The sequence below is a fragment of the Ailuropoda melanoleuca genome, chromosome 7 (genome assembly GCF_002007445.2).
Source record: "Ailuropoda melanoleuca isolate Jingjing chromosome 7, ASM200744v2, whole genome shotgun sequence".
NCBI classification, from domain to species: Eukaryota; Metazoa; Chordata; class Mammalia; order Carnivora; family Ursidae; genus Ailuropoda; species Ailuropoda melanoleuca.
In genome coordinates this window covers 119,207,972-119,213,362 of record NC_048224.1, presented here as the reverse complement: position 1 = coordinate 119,213,362, position 5,391 = coordinate 119,207,972, and the positions used below count along the sequence as shown (strand labels likewise).

The window sequence follows — 5,391 nt, the reverse complement described above, 5'->3', positions numbered from 1 at the left end:
TATTCCTTTTATATAACAGAAAAGGAGTGCTAGGGGTGAATATAAGTTAAATTTTTACTTACAAACCAGGAAGTGACTCAAGGTAACAGAATATACACCACAGAGAACAAATTGCAGGTATAAAAATACACTTGAAAGCACACACACACATAGTCATATGTCAATCAAGTGTTTATTAATGGAGGCATAGATATTATAGGAAAATATAACAATGCGTATCATATATATTTTTAAATTTATGACACTTCCTCCTATGTATTCTTATGTATCATATATTAGTATACTTCTTAATATGCTCTGAATTTATAAAATCAGGCTATTCATTCCTTTATTTGTAATTGACTAATAATTTATGCACCTATCATAAAATATTGTATGTATATTAGTAAAAATTCAGAAACAATGCAAATGTCTAAAAGAAGTGAAATTTTAAGCCCATGTTTTGTGCCATCAGATTATTCACTAATTTAATAATAATATTTAATAAAAACCACATCTTTAAAATTATGTAATAACAGAAATATACAACATTTTATACCATATTTACCATATGAACTACATTTTATTTATGGAGGTTGAGACAGAATGTTATGAATAAAACCATATGAAACTACATTTTATTTAAAGAGATTGAGACAGAATGTTATGAATAAAATGGTTACTCAAAATTAGAAAAATTTTAAAAATGCATATTTATGGGAGAACTGATTTTTCTTCTAATCGCTGTCATGCTATTTTCTAATAAGTCTGTAGTGTATATATTTACTTTATAACCAGAAAATGTATTAAATGAAAGAAACATTTACATATAACTAACACACTAAACATTTATGGAGCAATAACTGTGTTTCTGGAACTGTATTAAACACTGACGTTGAGGGGCGCCTGGGTGGTTCAGTCAATTATGTATCTGACTCTTGATTTCGGCTCAGGTCATAATCTCAGGGTCCTGAAATCAAGCCTTGCATGTGACTCCATGCTGGCGACATGGAGCCTACTTAGGATTCTCTCCCTTTCTCTGTGTGTCCCCTCAAATGATTTTGATGAGGTGTTATTCTACAAAGTTACATAAGCAGTACACTTCAATATATGTTGCAAGTACTACATTAAGTCAAAAGTAAAGAGACTATTGGATACCCAATCTTGATTGGAATTTGTGGAACATGCATGTGAGAAAATGAAATTTGAATTGAACTTGCAGAAAACCTAGGGGTTTTCTAGGCATTAACTTATTAAGTAAATAACTTGCATCAATAACACAAATGATCTAACACATGAAAGCATATAAGAGCGGTCTGGAGTTAAAATGGCAGCAAGTACATGACATCATTGTGCCCCTCAAACCAGTTGGGCATCCCACCTCTGAAACTGGCAGGATGAATGTGGTGGCGGCAAACAGTGAAGTAAACCCCAACACTCGCGTGACAAATCGCCAAGGCATCTGGCTGGCCTACATCCTCCTGGCGGGACTGCCACATGTGGCTCTACTCAGCGTCCCCTTCAGCATTTCCGTTTTCTTGACTCTGACCCACATCATCGAACTGTCTGCGTATGTCTTCTTACGATGAAAGGGACACCCTTGGAGACTCCTGGTCAAGGAATGACTCTGCTACTGCCACAGTGCAAACAGGTGAATTGGAACTGAATTTGAGTTATGCACGCAATTCCTCCACGTCGCTCCGATTGTACTCTGCCTCCCCGCCAGCTTCCACATTAAGTATCCTGCTGCTCACTTCCTCATCAACACACCTCATTGCTCAGCCTACTGCTGCCCACGTTGTCCCAACTCTATAGGGTTTGTCCCTTTAGCATCAACAAATACCAAGGGGTGAGGCTCGAGAAGAGGCTGAAACAGAACATTCTTCCCTTCTCCATGCTGCCTTCTGGGTGTAGAAGGCCTGAGAACTAAACAACTTTTCCTAAACTCCCTGGAAGACAACAGGTTGGAAAGTGGAGCTCCCTGGACCAACCCTGCTAGGAACAGGGTTCTTTGAATCAAGAAAGGCAGGTGGGATAAGAGCCAAATCTCCCTCCTCCATAGCAGAAAGCCATGTTTGGGCAGCATGTTTGCTGAGTTAGTTTTCCCAGGTCTTCTGCCCCACCACCCTCCATCTCTGTCTTGCTGTGCATTTTTCTTATAATAAAAATGATTTTTTTTTTCAGAAAAAAAATGTGTAGCTCATGAGAAAAGCAAATGTGTAGCTCATGAGAAAGGCAGAGAAAGAACCTTCTAGGCAATGGACGTAGCATGTTCTTAGGAGATGGACAGGGCTAACTTCAGCATGCTAAGATCATATCAGGAGAACTAAGAGAAAGAAGTAAGAGAAATAGGCTGAAGCCAGATTGGAAAATCTTGACAAATTATTACTATAGGCTCTAAAGAACTATTGCGTGTATCCATTTCTCTAAATTTCCCTCAACTGAAACACTTTTCTGCTTTTAAACTTAACTGGAATTTTGCTTCTCCCTTTTTTTTTTTTTTTTGCTCCATGGTCTGAGGAGGTAAGGACATTTTTGCTGTTCAGTATATAATACTGAAATGGAACTTGGTAAAACACATTTGCAGAAGGTTTGGGTAACATGAGCAAAATATGGCATTTTTACCTTGATTTCACTTGACCCTGAATTTCTAGAGGAATATTAAGTGTTTCAAATAAATTTCCATAAATAGTGGAATTAGGTTATAACCACTAGAATAAGCTCATAATTTGTCCTTTTATATTCTTCATAGATAGGTGAGGTCACTTTATTCTAAGGAGGAAAATTGGTCGGGTTTCAAGAAATTAGAGTGTTAGTAAAATCTCGGTTCCAAAATAAAAATTTGTGTGCCTCTAGGTTTTGCCCATAGGTAAGATAACATTTCAGCAATTTTTGACTATGACTTTTGGGTGTTTTAACTCACCAACTCATTTTTCTTTGCCAGTTCTACTCACCCACCCTACAACTATTTCTTTTCCGAACATTTGTTCAAACACCCTTCCAATCATTCTCTCCTAACCCCTCCACCCTATTTTAGTTTTTCCATACTATAACATTTCTTGTTGGAAGGACTTATTTTCCTCTTTAGTGGTGCTGTTTATGAGCTATAACAGTGGTTCAGAAGTTTTAATGTAAGGATCTGTTAGAGAACTAATTTAACTGCAAATTCTTAAACTTATCAACAAAGATTCTGAATCAATAAGTTAGTAGTCTTAGGCCAAAGAATGCCTGTGTTTAATAGTCATTGAAGATAATTGAAACAGTGATTTCCACAGCATATTTAGAGAATCATTGTATGATGAAACAGAAATAGGCTGAAAATCAGCCTAATTAGCTCTAGATATTTTATTACTAGAATTTGAGTTTGAAAACTTAGCAGGTAATAAAGTTTTATGTTGCTTATATTTTTAAAAAATATGTATTTTGCATATGGTGTCCAAGTGGAGTGTTATGTTTTAGGGAAGAATTTGACTGATCTTATTTTTCCAGCCAAATACCATCATAAAGTCATCAAATTATCAGTATATCTAAGATGGGATTGTTACTGTTCTGATTGTTCCTTTTTTTCACTGGTTAAACCCAAGAAATTGATAGAGGGGAGTTAAATGGCCCATATGGAATGAAAGAAAACCCTGAATGGGACAATTCCATTGTAGAAATGACATTGAAATTGTCATTGAACATTTGTGTTTAGCAGTTTGGTATCAAACCCATTTTTCAGAGCTAATGATGATCTATTTAAAACTTAAAATAGTAGTAAGCTGTATATTTTTCTTATTCATTTATCTCTATTTTTTATCACTAGTAGTTACCACGGCAATTATCACTATGTAGGTGTTCTATACATATTTGTGAATGAACAATCAAATAAATGAGTAAATGGAATGATATGATATAACTTCAAGTATTTCATTGAATTAGATTGGCTCTCTGAGGGAGAGTGACATTAAAAATACTTTTTATTGTTTATGACTGTACTGGATTAAATATTGTCCCCTGAAAATTTATGCCCCCTAGAACCTGTGAATGAGACTATTTTGGGAATTAGAGTCCATGTAGATGTAATCAACTTAAGATGAGGTCATACTGAATTAGGGTGAGCCCTAAATCCATTATGACTAGTGTCCTTATAAACAGAGGGACATGTAGACACACACACATACACACAGATAGAAGACGGCCATGCCAAGATGGAGGTAGAAATTGGAATAATAAAAATACAAGCCAAGGAATTCCAAAAAATGCTAGTAACCACCAGAATCTAGGAGAGAAGCAGGAAAAAAGTATCATTAAATAGGAGAGTACGACCTTTGCTGATACCTTGATTTTGGATTCTAGCCTCCACAACTGTGATAGCATAAATTTCTGTTGTTATAAATCCAGGTTGCAGTATTTTGTACAGCAGACCTAGGAAACTAATACAAAGTCCAACAACTTTAGAAAGGCAAACATAAAGCAATGATTACATTCTGAATTCAATTATCTTTTTATTTGTTTTTAAGTAAACAAATAAGCATTTAAAATAGATCTCCTTTCTGTATACTATCCTCTCAATCTTTGCTTCTGCTTCTTAAAATCTCTTTTGCATGTAGTCTCACCACATATTACATTATGTTTATACTGGTATACTTTCACAGAAATCTTATTTTAGCTTTATGTGTAGATATTTTGTTAATAATGGAAAAATGATATTTGCAATGTGTGCATAGAATATTAAGTTCTACTCTTGGCACATTAAATCTGAAAAAAAAAAAAGTTGCTCCAATGATAAAAAAGACCATCTATTGTCTTAGGAGGGGGGAAAGTTGATCAATCATGTGTGTCATAAAGAATATCAGACCATCTCTAATAAATTCCTGTGGAGGAGTGCTTGAGTGGCTCCGTTGGTGGAGTGCCTGACTCTTGATTTCAGCTAGGGTCATGGTCTCAGGGGAGTCTGCTGGAGTGCTGGAGGATTTCTCTCCCTCTCTCTCTGCCCCTTCCCCCACTTGCACACACTCTTTCTCAAATAAATAAATAAATCTTAAAAGAAAGAAAGAAAAATTCCTACGGAAAGTGGATTATTGACAAGCTCAACAAATGTTTTTATTTTTTAGACCAGCATGCCATTTCCTTAAAATTTTAATTGCAAGAATGCTAGAATTGCTCACTAGAAAATCAAGCCACAGTTTGCTAGAGGTGAAAAGAGAAAAGTCCATGATTTACAGTTGGTGTGAGATTAGGCTAAGCATTTTTCTCAAATGGTTCATGCAGCTCACACTGGGCTCCAAAGGCAGTACACTTTGTATTAATTTTAACTACATGTTTGAATCCAGTTATTTTGAACCTCTTGATGATAGTGCCCCTTTGTGGGATTTGAAATAATGTGGAATAACTCATGCTGCATTGTACCCACATGGCTTCCTACTTAAG

General features: G+C 35.6%; 1 pseudogene; it reads left to right on the top strand.

Moving 5' to 3' along the window:
- The first annotated feature begins 1,376 nt into the window (after window positions 1-1,376).
- LOC100468430 lies at window positions 1,377-1,909 on the top strand (annotated as a pseudogene).
- Window positions 1,910-5,391: the final 3,482 nt, after the last annotated feature.